Below are 15,297 nucleotides of genomic sequence, written 5' to 3' on the forward strand. Positions count from 1 at the left end.
CTCAATCAAAATGGTGAGCAGCCATGATGCTATAATCAGCATAACTATCCCACTTCTGTGTCTACTGAAAGGCTCATTGCTCACAAACAAAGATGAAGCTTTGTGTGTGGACCAGGTGGAGATGGAGGAGGAAAATACATATGGGGATACTACCCAGCTGAGCCTCATCTCGTCTTCACAGCATGTATTGGGTGATATTGAGAAGGAGGAGACTGAGGAAAAGAAACAGGGAATGGTTGCCTGCCCTACAGAAAATTTTGCGCCCAACAGCTTTATCCCCTCTGTTTATCATGGATAGCCTGAAGAAAAGGAAAAAGTTGAAAAGAAGTTGAGGGAGGAAAAAGAAATGTATAGTCATCCATCTGGGGAGGGCACGGGAGTCTTGACTGTTGGGAGTCTGGCACACATAGCAGACATTATGTCCAGCTGCCTTTCAAGAGATCCTCGCGTTATACGCATTTTGAGCATCACAGATTATTGGTTGTGTACCCTTCTTGACCCATCCTACAAGGAAACCTCTACATCTCCCCTTCCAGTGGTCAAGAGGGCTACTAAAATGATGAAAATGATGCAATACTAGGAAGCCATAGTTGAAGAATTGGTCAAAAATATCCATCTGACAATGGTGGCAGCATTGGTCAGAGTTATTTGCACAACCAAGTAGAGAGGAGGGAGATACACAGCAGGAACAAGAGAGGCAGGGGAACATTATTAAATTATTTTGACAGTTTCATGACTCATGGTGCGCAGGATACTCTGACGAAGAGGGAAGAGCTTTTGCAGATGGTAAAGGAGTACATAGCTGACAATAGCACTGTTCTCCGTGATTCCTCTGTGCCATAAAATTATTGGGTATGCAAGCTTAACAGGTGGCATGAACTGTCCCTCTACATATTGGAGGTGCTGGTCTGCCACTAGCGTTCTGTCTGAGTTTTTAGTGCCGCTTGGGGCATAATAATTGATAGACAACTGAAAATGCTGACAGGCTGACTCATCAAAATTAGCAAAGCGTTGATTATCCCAGAATTATCATCACCACCGATTGACAGCATCTGAACCTAAAGTAAATGCACGATATAGAAAAGAAGTCCAGCGCAGTCCTCAGGATGCAGACTTTAAAATCATCAATATTTATTTGTGAAATCCAATAAAAGCCATAAAGTATAAAGCGGTCAGCAAAACATACAGGGGATACAGATATGGAGACCCCCACTCACAAAAGGCATCTCTTTTGTCAGTTTTGTAACTTAAAAGTGTTTTAAAAATTGATCTGAGCGTGTTCTGCACGTCTTTTGCTGGCTGTTATGCCTTTCCTCCTTCCAATTTTGTCTAGGCTGCTCACTGTCTGCATCTCCTTTGGCAGTTTTGTAATCAAGAATTAAGTGTGTTTTAAAAATTGATCCCAAGCTGGGATCCATATGTGTTCTTTACGTCTATTACTGGCTGTAATGCAATTCCTCTTGCCCGTTTTGACTATGGCTCACACTGCCTACATATCCTTTGCCTTTTTAAGGCTAGTTGCACACTTGCGCTATTTTGACGCAAACGGAATCTAATGTAGTACAGTCACTAATGTAGTACAGTTCATTTATTTACATTGGAAGCGCATTACTATGGCGCGTGTGTGTGTCATGCAGTACCCGCTTGTGTCCACATGATGTCGCGTTTCCACTGTAAATAAATGAACTGTACTACATTAGTGACGGATTACGTTTGCTTTAAAATAGCGCAAGTGTGAGTGAGCCCTAAGGCTATGTCCGCACGTTGCTTTTTACCTGCTTTTTACCTGCTTTTTTGCTGCTTTTTCAACTGCAGCGTTTAATGCCAAAATGATTGTGTTCTGCTTTTCAAGCAAAGTCTATGGGAATTTGGGTTTCTTGTCCGCACTATGCAGTTCAAACTGCAGCCTTTTTGTTGCAGAACTTTGGTCAAAAACTCAGCTTTGCAGTGCAAAACCCAAATGGCAAAAACAATTGACAGGTCAATTGTTTTTGCCATTTGGGTTTTGCACTGCAAAGCTGAGTTTTTGACCAAAGTTCTGCAACAAAAAGGCTGCAGTTTGAACTGCATAGTGCGGACAAGAAACCCAAATTCCCATAGACTTTGCTTGAAAAGCAGAACACAACCATTTTGGCATTAAACGCTGCAGTTGAAAAAGCAGCAAAAAAGCAGGTAAAAAGCAGGTAAAAAGCAACGTGCGGACATAGCCTTAGAGTCAAGAATTAAGACTGTTTTCAAAATTGATCACAAACTGGGATCCAAATGTGTTCTCTGCGTGTATTTCTGTCTGTTATGCCATTCCTCATGCCCATTTTGGCTAAGCAGTACACTGCATCTTTTTTGCCTGTTTGAGAATCAAAAAATAAGACTGTTTTCATAATTGATCTCAAGCTGGAATCAAAGTGTTTTCTGTACATCTCTTGCTGGCTGTATTGCAAGGCCCACTGGTCGACTAGGTGGGCCAAGGTGGGACTCTAAAGACAGACAGATAGGTTACTCTAGATCTTGAGCCCCAATAGGGACAGTATTTCCAATATGTGTTGTGAGCCGCTCTGAGTCTTTGGAGAGGGGTGGCATACAAGTTTGACAAATAAATAAATAAATGCCTGGATTCACAGTCATTCTCTTTACATGACCTCACTGCCTCTATTCCTGTGCTATGTACTGGTCAATCCCCTGTCCATGGTGCAGGTGCGAGGCTTCCCACCCTGATAATGTCTTTACACATTTGCAATCACCATCAGAAATCATTTCCTCTTCTTTATCCCAGTATAGCATCCAGCTGTCTCTACCCCAGGCTGAGGAAGGCAAGCATTAACCCCTCCATCCCTTTTGATTTTCCTTTTTTCTTTTCTTTTTTTGCTCCCCTTCTACCTAGAGCTGTAAGTTTTATATTTTTCCATCAATCTTGCCATATTAGAGCTTGTTTTTGCAAGATGAGTTGCACTTTTAAATGAAATCAAGAGTTTTACCATATAGTGTACTGGAAAACGGCAAAAAAATTCCAAGTGTGGAAAAATTGCAAAAAGAGTGTGATTGCATGATTGTTTTTGGGATATTTTTGTTCACCGTGTTCACTATATGGTAAAACTGATGGGTAGCTGTGATGCCTCAGGTCAGTACAACCTCATATACACCAAAAATGTATAGATTTACTTTTAAATAAGAGGTTAAAAAAATTCAGACGTTTGTCCAAAAGAAGTAGTGCACTAATTGTGCCATGTTCCATGACCCCTTCCGTTCTTATTTTTAGGGATATGGGGCTCAGTGATAGCTCATTTTTTTGCGTCTTGAGCTAACGCTTTTAATGGTACCATTTTTGTGCGGATGCTACATTTTGAATGCATGTGATTGCATTTTGTGCAAAAATATTGACAATCAAGAAACATAATTTTGTCATTTGGAATTTTTTGCCGCTATGCCGTTTAACGATCAGATTAATTGATGTTATTTTGATAGATCGGGCATTTCTGAATCTGGCGATACCAAATGGGTGTATATTTTTTATTTTTTTAACCCTTTAATCTGCAATGAGGTGATTGGGGGGTGATTTGAACGTTTAGGTTTTGTTTATTTTTAACATTTTTTAAAACTTTTTTTTACTTTTTTTATTTTACTAGTCCAGCTAGGAGACTATGAGGATCAGCAGCCTGATCACTCCTTAATTTCTCCTGATCAGAGCTGCATAGCTCAGAACAGCAGACATGCTCATCTTCTGTTACAGCCAGGGCTCTGCCAGCTGTAACAGGAAGTGAGTCATGATAGCAACAGTCATCACATGACCCTGTGCTACTATGGCAACCATTGGCTCCCCGTGATCAAGCCACAGGGCCTCAGATTATGGCGGGTAATTGTGCATTACCCGTTGTGGGCATTTAAATTGCGCTGTCACATTTTGACAGCAATATTTAAGGGATTAACAGGTGCGGGTGGATCGTAGATTCACCTGCGCTCGCGAGGCACACTTGTCTGCTGTAAAAATCAGCAGATATGTGCGATGATCACCGCTGACCCACTGCAGCAGCCATCAGTGATCACCCCTTCATGATTTAGGACGTACCAGTACGTCCTCAGTCAGAAAGGTGTTAATACACTGCCACCCACCACTAGGCCAAAACAATAAATGGCCCAATTTCTAGACTACTTTCCTTGCAAATGTTGGCATTTAGGTTTGTGGACACAGAGGATTTTTGCAACTTAATGGCAGCAACTGTCCCTCCGTACCAGATCCCCAGGCCTCACTAATTCCCACTGTGTCGCATTCCCACCTTGCACCACTTTGTAATAAAAACACCTGATAGTGCCTAATAGTCAGTTTGCCTATGCCTCACAATGACTGCAGATCCCTACCAGTTTACCTATTAATACTGCTGTTTGCTATTTCTGTAAATTATCCCCTTAAGGATGAAACCAATTTTGTACTTAATGACCAGGCCATTTTTTGCAATTCTGACCAGTGTTACTTTCACAGGTAGAACTCTAGATCACTTCAACGGATCCCGGTGATTCTGATATTGTTTTTTTCGTAACATATTGTAGTTCAGGATAGTTATAAATTTAGGATGATATTTTTTGCTTTATTTGTGAAAAAATAGGTAATTTGATGAAAATTTTGCAATTTTCAAACTTTTCATTTTTATGCCTTTAAACCAGAGAGTTATATCACACAAAATAGTTAATAAATAACATTTCCCACTTGTCTACTTTATATCAGCACAATTTTTAAAACAAATTTTCTTGGATTAAGAAGTTGGAAGGGTTCACAATTCATCAGTATTTTCCCACTTTGTCAACAAAATTTACAAAACCACTTTTTTAGGGACCACATCACATTTGAAATAACTTTGAGAGGCAAAGGTGACAGAAAATACCCCAAAGTGGGGCCATTCTAAAAACTGCACCCCTCAAAATACTCAAAACCTCATCCAAAAAGTTAATAAACCCCTCAGGTTCTTCTCAGGAGCTAAAGCAATGTGTAATTAAAAAAAAATAAAAATATTATCATTTTACCTAAAAATGTTGCACTAGTCCCAATTTATTCACTTTTAGAAAAATACACACAACAAAATGGAACCTAAAATTTGTTACCCAATTTCTTATGAGAGCGTCAATAACCCACATGTGGTCAGAAACCTCTGTTTGGATAAATGGGAGGACTCGGAACAGAAGGAGCAATATTTGAATTTTGGAACACAAATTTGGCTGAAATAGGTTGCGGGCACCATGTTGCATTTTCTGGGCCCCTAAGATGCCTAAACAGCAAAAACTTCAAACAAGTGACCCCCCTTTTAGAGACTAGACCCCTTAAGGATTTTATATAGGGGTATAGTGAGCATTTTGAACCCACAGATACTACACCCTCATCACCTCTCTAGCCAACAATCCTAATCGACTCTTTGATACTTTCCATTCCCTCCTCGGAGTTCTGGCCCCAACCACCAACCTCAGCGCAGATGGCCTGGCCAATTATTTTAAAGAAAAAATTGACCATTTACGTCAGGAAATTTCCTCACAGCCTCATAACACCACACATTGTCTGCCCTCCTCCAGCTAACTGTCACTCTTTGATCCAGTCACAGAAGAAGGAGTTACTAGGCTCCTCGCATCTTCTCACCCTTTTACCTGCACCAGTGACCCTATTCATCACATCTTCATAAATCTGTCACCACAGCTGTCACCACTCACCTAACTAAAATATTCCATCTCTCTCTCTCTCTCTCCTCTGGTGTCTTTCCCTCCTCCTTCAAACATGCCAGCATACACCCATTACTTAAAAAATCTCCTGAGGTGATTAAACAGTGAACTCCCCCCACAAGTGACCCCATTCTGGAAACAAGACCCCTCATAGATTTTATCCATGAGGTATAGTGAGCATTTTGAACCCACAGGTACTTGATAACCTTAGGTCGTCATATTGAAAAATTTTCATTTTCACAAAAATGTTGCTTTAGCACCAAATTTCTCACTTTTTCAAGAGGAAACGTGGACCTTACAGTTTGTTATCCAAGTTCTTATGAGCGCAGGTATACCCCACTTGTGGCTAAAAACCTCTTTTTGGACAAACGGTAGGGCTCAGAACAGAAGGAGCACCATTTGAATTTTGGAAAAGTTGAAAAAAATTGCAGGCATCATGTTGCATTTGCAGGGCCCCCACAAGTGACCCCATTTTAGAAACCAGACCTTTCAAGGATTTTATTCAGGGGTATAATGAGTATTTTGAATCCACAGGTATTAAACAAAAATGTTGCTTTAGTACAAAATTTCTCACTTTTAGGCTATGTGCCCACAATCTGGAAACACTGTGTGTAGGACACAGTGTCAGCCCTCCTGCAGATATGAGAGTGTTGGCCAAGGGAGAATGCAGCTGCCTGTGCCCACGATCCGGGTTCAGGCTGCTGCGGACTTTAGCTCTATTCTCCCTGCAGAGAACACTTTTCATCTCTGCAGCATAAATTGACATGCTGAGGCTCAGGAAATCACACCGCAGGTCAGGTTATGTTGCGGAGAAAAGAAGCACAGTAGGCAATGGATTTCTAAACATCTTTCCACTGTGCTTGTACTGCACAGCGCAGTGTTTTGGACACAGTGAAAACACTATGCATCCTAAATGCTGCATACCCTGATCCTAGGCAGTCAGCCTATAAATCTAGGAGGGATGCATGGATGGATTGATGTCAAACACATATAATGTCCCAACCCCTGCATATTCTAAGCTGACACCCTTTTAGTGCCTTTCATGTGGCACTAGAGGGTGTTTAGCCTTGTATTTAGCCCAACAAAATAAATAATTAAAAAAAACATGACATGGGGTCCCCTCCCATGTTTGACAGGCAGCTAGTGTAAATCAGACAGTTGCAGCCTGCAGACCACAGCTGACAACTTCACCTTGGCTGGAAATCCAAATAAGAGGGCACCCCAGGCTGTTATTTTTAATTATTTATAAATACAAAATTTAAAAAAAGTGGGGGCCCATCAAATTGGATTACCAGCCAAGGTGAAGCTAACAGCTGTGATCTGCTATTCTCAGGGCGGGAAGAGCCATGGTTATTTGGCCCTTCCTATCCTAAAAATAGCAGGCTGAAGCCATCCCAGAAGTAGGGCATCCATTAGATGTGTCAATCCTGGCACTTCGCACTAGCCCATCCTATTATTATTATTATTATTATTTATTATTATAGCGCCATTTATTCCATGGCGCTTTACAAGTGAAAGGGTATACGTACAACAATCATTAACAGTACATAACAGACTGGTACAGGAGGAGAGAGGACCCTGCCCGCGAGGGCTTACAGTCTACAGGGAATGGGTGATGGTACAATAGGTGAGGACAGAGCTGGTTGCGCAGTGGTCTACTGGACTGAGGGCTGTTGTAGGTTGTGGGCTTGTTGGAAGAGGTGGGTCTTGAGGTTCCTCTTGAAGCTTTCCACGGTAGGGGAGAGTCTGATGTGCTGAGGTAGAGCGTTCCAGAGTATGGGGGATGCACGGGAGAAATCTTGTACGCGATTGTGGGAAGAGGAGATAAGGGAGGAGCAGAGAAGGAGATCTTGTGAGGATCTGAGGTTGCGTGCAGGTAGGTACCGGGAGACTAGGTCACAGATGTAGGGAGGAGACAGGTTGTGCATGGCTTTGTATGTCATGGTTAGTGTTTTGAACTGGAGTCGTTGGGTGATGGGAAGCCAGTGAAGGGATTGGCAGAGTGGCGAGGCTGGGGAGTAGCGAGGGGAGAGGTGGATTAAGCGGGCCGCAGAGTTTAGGATAGATTGGAGGGGTGCAAGAGTGTTGGAAGGGAGGCCAGAGAGCAGGAGGTTGCAGTAGTCAAGGCGGGAGATGATGAGGGCATGCACTAATGTTTTTGCTGATTCTTGGTTAAGGAAAGCACGGATCCGGGAGATGTTTTTGAGTTGTAATTGGCATGAGGTGAAGAGGGCTTGGATGTGTGGCTTGAAGGATAGAGCAGAGTCGAGGGTCACTCCAAGGCAACGAGCTTGTGAGACTGGGGAGAGTAAGCAACCATCGAGTTTGATGGAAAGGCTTGTTGGAGGAGATGAGTGAGGAGGAGGAAAGACAATGAATTCTGTTTTGTCCATGTTAAGTTTTAGGAATCGCACAGAGAAGAAGGATGAAATAGCAGACAGACATTGTGGGATTCTGGTTAGTAGAGAGGTAATGTCAGGTCCAGAGAGGTAGATCTGTGTGTCATCCTATTGCCCTGGTGCGGTAACAAATGGGGTAAATATGGGGTTAATACCAGCTGTAATGTCATCTGGCATCAAGTCATGCGGTTAGTGATGTCATGGTGTCTATCAGATACCCAACCCAGTAATAGAAAAATTACAATTTTTTTTTTTTATTTGAAAAAACAGTCACCAACACGTTACCTATTTTACCAATTTATTGAAAGGAAAAAAAAATCAGGTTTGCTGTAATCCATTTTGGAGTTCCCACAACGACTCTGTGCTCCAAGATATGATGGGCATGGTCAGGGAACGTATCTACCATTTTCTAGAAGTGTAGGAGTGCTTGTGAGTAGTGTGGGTGCAGTGACCTGAGAATACTGCACTCAGCCTCCCCGAGTCCACAGCACAGCAGTGTAAACTGCAGTAAGCTCAGTTTCACTGCTTGCAGAGAGATGGCTGATAGCTGCTCTGCACACGCGGCCAGCATTTCTTCTGAAGACAAGGAGAAGGAAGGGGTCACAGGGGATCAGCACTGCAGGAAGTAGAGTGAGACCGGAGGAGGGCAGGAGACCATGTTGGTGACAACCTGACAGGGGGTGACCTGGAAGGACCTTTCTGTGTCATCTGATATAGAAATCAGAGGAGGAGGATTAATGTGGTGGGCATACCACAAGTGCGGTGGCCATTTTAGATAATGAAGGGGTCAGGGAGGGGGAAGGGGTCTGGGGGAGGAGACTTGGCCACACTGGGTGTCCAGGGGAGGGCAATTATTTCCCGTCTGACATGTTTGATCATACCAGATGGGAGATGAATCATTTTTTTTACTGATGATATATTAACTTGCACATAATCACTGTTATACGGGTTATAACGGCGATCATGTGACCAGGGAATGGAAAATCCAACTTGGATCATGATCTCCTTGGTCTCAGCTACCCCCAGTAGCTCAAATCTCAGAGATTTTCCGACACGGGGCGCTATACCCTTTTTCCTGAGCACCATTAAAAAGCGGCGCAGAGGAATAAGTACCCTTTCCTGCCACCGTTAAAAGGCATATCGCCAGTTATTAAGGGGTTAATATGCACTGGCTGTGTGGTAAGAAACAGGGAAATGGACATGATGATGATGGTGCACGCAGAGGTCAAGATAGTCAAGAAGGTGAAAGTGTGTCTGCTGCATAAGGACAACAAAACCATAGACCACATACTTCACACTGTGGCCTCTGAACCACATCATGTTTTGACCCACAAGCCTATTCTGTATGAAGGACTATGTGAGGCATATTATTCTGTATTGAGGGCTATGTGGGGCTCATTATTCTGTATATATGACTAAGTGGGGATCATTATTCTGTATGGATGACTATGTGGGGCACATTATTCTGATGGAGGGTGATGTATGGCCCATTATTCTGTTTGGAGGGTTATGTGCGGCCTATAACTAGGTTGGCCTGCAATTTTAATTCATTTTATTTTGTGTTGTTTATTTCAGTTTGATATCCCTGCCCTATAACAGTTAATTTACTGTAGTCATAGGTGGGGAAATATGGTGAGGCTATGTTCAGAAGTTGCATTTTTGAAACATATTTTGGCAGCATTCATAATCAGTTTCATGTAAATTAAATGTTGATTTTACACTCCCAGCAAAAGCGTTAAGATTTCATAACGCTAAGGAATACGATTGTTTATTTTTCCTGACTGAGATTAGAAACTGCTGAGTATTTGCAAGAATGCTATCCATATTTGCAACACTGTATGCTTTTATCTAGTTTTCATGGGTTTTTTTAGTGCAGTTTTGTTACAAAACCACATGGAAATACTTATGACAGCAAAGTCAGTTAGAATCCTGAAGTTTTGTGCACATGTTGCTTTTTATTCCCTTGCTGATTTAAATCAGAAAAAAATCTGCAGCATGTAAATGTTTTATCATTTTTGCAGCACTTTTGCACTTGGGAATGAATAGAAAATGTATTGAAAAAAATACATGCAAAAACCTCATCAAAAATGCCCCCAAAATGCTTCAAATACATACTGTAAAAACATTGTTTTCTGACAAGAGATACAGATTTGGCTCACGTAGTCTAAGGTCTCTTTCACACATCCAAGCATTAAATGCATGTGTGTGATGGTCCATATGTTAGGCTAAGGACCCACTTTGCGTTCACCCACTTGTAGTTCTAAACGCACGTTTTTGACTTACCGTATTTTTCGCTTTATAAGATGCACTTTTGTTCCCCCAAATTTTGGGGGAAAGTAGGGGGTGCATCTTATAAGCCGAATATACGGGGGGGTATATATATATGTACACTGCAGGGTCCAGGGGAGGTGGGGGCAGCAGCTCTGGAGTGCAGGGGAACGCTGCGGGCTGCAGCCTTTGATCTCCTTCTCCCGCTCATATAATATGCACAGCCGCTGTCCATCTCCAATGGTGCTGAAATCGCACGCAGTGATGGGCTGGGGGAGCAGTGCATATTATATGTCCCTGCGCGCCCCTGTGATGGCACATGCCCCCCTGTGTTAGATTTGGCCCCCAGGCTGCTGCTCATACTAAAATAAAAAAGCTTTACTTACCCCCTCCAGCGTTTCTCCCCGTGTCCCTGCTTCCACTGTGATCAGGCAGGCAGAGATCTCAATCTGCTGTGCCGATCACATGACCGCACTGAGAACCAGGAAGTATGGAACAGAAGCACGGAGGGAGACAGGAGGGAGATCAGCGCTGGAGGAGGTAAGGAAAGAGGGTTTTATTTTACTATGGGCAGCAGCCTGGGGGCGATATCTAACACAGGAGGATTTGTGCGATCTATATAGGGGCCATGGGCAGCACTATGGGGGCGATATCTAACACAGGGGGACTTGTGCGATCTATAGGGGCCATGGGCAGCACTATGGGGGCGATATCTAACACAGGGGGACTTGTGCGATCTATATAGGGGCCATGGGCAGCACTATGGGGGCGATATCTAACACAGGGGGACTTGTGCGATCTATATAGGGGCCATAGGCAGCACACTATGGGGGTGATATCTAACACAGGGGGACTTGTGCAATCTATATAGGGGCCATGGGCAGCACTATGGGGGCGATATCTAACACAGGGGGACTTGTGCAATCCATAGGGGACCGTAGGCAGCACAGGGGAATGTATGCAATCCATAGGGGGCCATAGGCACCACAGGGGAATGTATGCAATCCATAGGGGGCCATAGGCAGCCCAGGGGAACGTGTGCCATCACAAGGGGGCTATATTCAATATTCAATATAAGGGGGCCATATCCAGATTGAGGGGGCTAATTTTAGGATGGGGGGCTATGAGGTACATATACCCTATATGATTTGTCAGAGGGACACTGGCATTATAAGATGGACCCCATTTAACATTAAAGAAAAAAAATTCTCTTTTCCTTCACCAAATTTGGGGGTGCGTCTTATAATCAGGTGCGTCTTATAAAGCGAAAAATACGGTAATTGATTTGACCAAAGTTGCCTTTTCCAGAATTTTATCGCTAAAAACGCATGCGTATTTGCCGCGTTTTTGATGTGTTTTCAGCGCTTTTTACATGCGTTCCCACCTGCTTTTTGCCAGATGTTTTTTTGTAAATCTTGACACTGCTAAATAAAGTTTAAACAGTCAAAAATAATGAAAAAAGAGAAAAAAAAGGATTAAATACATATTTTCATAAATTATAAATAAAATAGAATTTTATAATGAAAATATAGCGGTAATATAGTATTTATTAGAAAAATAGCAATAAATTATAAATTTTCTTTAATTTAATTGTCAGATTATGTGTGTGTGAAAAGGGACATATGAAATCATTAAATTAATGTGCAAAAAGCATGCGTTTTGTAAGTCAAAACACATATTTTCTGCACAGAAAAAGCAGGTAAAACGCAGGAATTTGTAGGAATCTTGGTTTTTGACCATTCTCATTGACTCCAATGCTAGCAAAACGCACCCAAAATGGCAAAAACAACTGTCAAGGTGCTTCTTTGAATGCATGGTTTTTGCCACAAAATATACAAATTAAACGCAGCGTTTTAAAACGCAAAGTGGGGTCTGGAAATCACATTTATCCATTAAATAGCATGGAAACGCAAAACGCAGGCTATTTAGCATGAAAAAGGTGCTTCTCAAAACGCTGCAGAAATGCAGGTAAAAACGCAAAGTGGGTCCCTAGTCTTAGGTACGTAAGGCCATCCATGTGTCCTTGTGTGAGTTCTATGTGTGCTTTCCATGTACTAAACATCAGTGCAGTAAATATGCATGAGCATAATGTGTGGGACACCGACGCAACTACAGCAATGGACACAGCAGTGCTAGAGACAGGTAAGCATCATTTTTTTTGTAAGGGACAGGTGTTTTGTATTCCTGAACCATTTGTACCCAGCAGAGTGTGGCACCACTAGGGGTATTAGCCACAGTAAAACCATCATTAGTTACTCAATACAAGCACTAGAGCAGACACCGCACTACCACCTCTGGCCAGAAGGGGGCGCTCAAGAGACTCCCCTAGAGATATTCTGATCTGAGGTAAAATTGACAGTTAGTTTTTCAGTTGGAGCCGGGACGCTCAGAGGAGTAGTTACAGAGAAATTGCTCTGAGGTCCTTAGGAGAGACTGACAATTTCCAGGCCCAAGACATCGGTCTGAGGAGGAGGAGACAGAGAAGAGGAACATTTTAGGAACCGGGTAGCCATTAATATCTACCCCTGAAAAGGCGCAGATACAGACACCGGATCCGTGACTGCATTAGTTTCACACAATACAGCAACCAGGAAAAGTGAAGGCGATTCAAGCTTCACCAGGGTCAGACACAGCAAAATCCAGAGAATTCAGCGGTACTCCCGGAGGGGGTAAGCAGAGGAAAAGGACTCAAGTTGCCTGTTGAATTAGGAGCTGGGAGGGACAGTTTGGGCCGGCAGCCAGTTCACAAACAGCAGCAGGGCCACACACAGACAGCGCAAAGAAGGAGGCCAAGGACCTGGCAGGGCAGAGTAACTCCTTATACAGACTCCGGTGACGGGACTTGTTGTTATGCAGTTTTTTGTTGAAGTAAACCGGTTAAATGTCGCCTGTGCCTCAGTCTCTCATTTGGGCAGTAGCCACCTATCCAGGATTGGGACCATCGAAGCTGAAAAAACCTATTGCTGATCAAGTAAGTGTCTGCGCCCCTAAAGTCTCCTCACAATACCATTATCTATAACCACCATTGACTTTTACCTCACCTGCCTGGGACCCACAGCTCTACCCGGAAAGGGATTTCCACCTCAGCTGCCCCACATCATCATCCCCGGCCAGCTACTGGCAGTGGTGGCCATAAATAGCCACATTTATTCTGGGTGGTGTCACGAAAAACTCTTATAAACTTTTATTTATCCCCTGTAAATACCCCCCATTGCACTGTGCATCGCCTGAGACCACAGCCCGGGTCGAGCCACCCGTGACATCCCCTCAAGAAATAGACCCCCGATCCGGTGCTGGGTACCCCGGTCTCCTGGGTGTCACAAGAGCCTAGTCTATTGAACTTTGTCTTATTGCTTCAAATCAACCGTTTATAACCTTTTAAAACCTTCTGCTGTCCCCTTTTCTTAATCTTTTGAAAAATCAAGCCAACGCTTCTTATGATGAAATTGAAGTTAAGGCCTCTTCAACTGTTTTGTGGCCACCTTTCCACAATTTTGTAATGTATGACACACAGTGCTTGCATGGACATCTTTGATCTCACTATTACAAACCATGTCAGCCACCTCCAATTTTGTGTTTGAGTCGCTTCAGAACTGAAAAACCTTGTGATTATCTGACTTGTTGACTACAATATTTTACTTTGATGCCTAGAGCTTGGCTTTTGATTGGATGGACAGACTTCAATTTGTATTCTTCCACAAGTGATGACACTTATATAATGCAGTTTGCAATCTGGATGATTCTGTTTCTCTTCTTGGGAAACCTTCTTCATGGCTGTTATCCATTTGAATCAGTGACTTTTCACTAGGGAATCAAAGCAATAACACACTGAGCTATTAGGGAATGTTACAACAGGTTGTAATTTGTAATATACAGAAAGAAAAAATAAATAAAACACCATGAGTAAAACAGTAACAAAACAAGGATCTGTATAACTAATCATGTGCTAAATAGTTGCAAGTCAAATTTATGTATGAGCTAGCCAAGGTGATTGCCTATAAAATGAAGGTAGTATTATGCTCAAAGATGTTGTGGATGGTGAGATATAGAGCCTGAAATTCAAAAGTTCAAAGCATTGTTACCCTTTTGCTTATCACTGTATATGTTCTTCACATTCCTTAGTCATTTTTATTTTTTTTTAAATTCATATATGCACACATGACTAGCGCAATTTATCTTCTTTCCCCAGTGTTGCCCTTTCATTATATATTTTTCTTTGGTTCTTAATATTAGTACAGTTTCTAGGGAGGAACGGTCTTTCCACTTAGCATAGAAGCCACTCTACAGCTTCTTCCTGTGCATCACCGTTTGTGCGCTTACTGCTGGAACACATGGTTCTGCTTTTGGTGGTGTGCGTTCTACCCTGGGGTGCACACTTTGTGCATGCACAATTATCATTTTTGGTGTGTGGCCAATTTAGTTAAACATTTATTTTTCGTCGTGTGTTCCCTAATGAAACTCACACGTGAGTCCTGACCACACGTATCTCCTTTGCATTTGAGTTGGACATATGACTGTTGACCAATTTTCAGCACTTTACACTTGGTGGCGGTATTTGGATCGGTATAGCAGTATGAGCTTATTTAGGGCCAGCCGCCGAGGAACGGGGGCACCCAAAACAGTAAGGTGAACTAAACCTCAATTGACAGGAAGGTCCAAATCTAGGGAATTCCAGGCCCTGTTCCCTGAACATCTAGATATCAGTGGAACCTTACCGTCTTGTGAGTAGCAGCAACACCATTGCACATACTCAATTTTGCTAACTGCCCAATTCAGGATCTCACCGTGTGTTTCTATGCACTTTATGACATTAGTCGGTGACCTTATGGGTATGGCCCCTGTGTGTCTTAAGTAACTGACAATACTATTTTAATGATGTTTAAATAAATGTAATGTTTTAGAGTTTTTTTTCTTTCTGGTTTTGCTATTAATGACC

The sequence above is a fragment of the Anomaloglossus baeobatrachus genome, chromosome 2 (genome assembly GCF_048569485.1).
Source record: "Anomaloglossus baeobatrachus isolate aAnoBae1 chromosome 2, aAnoBae1.hap1, whole genome shotgun sequence".
In the NCBI taxonomy this organism is placed as follows: domain Eukaryota; kingdom Metazoa; phylum Chordata; class Amphibia; order Anura; family Aromobatidae; genus Anomaloglossus; species Anomaloglossus baeobatrachus.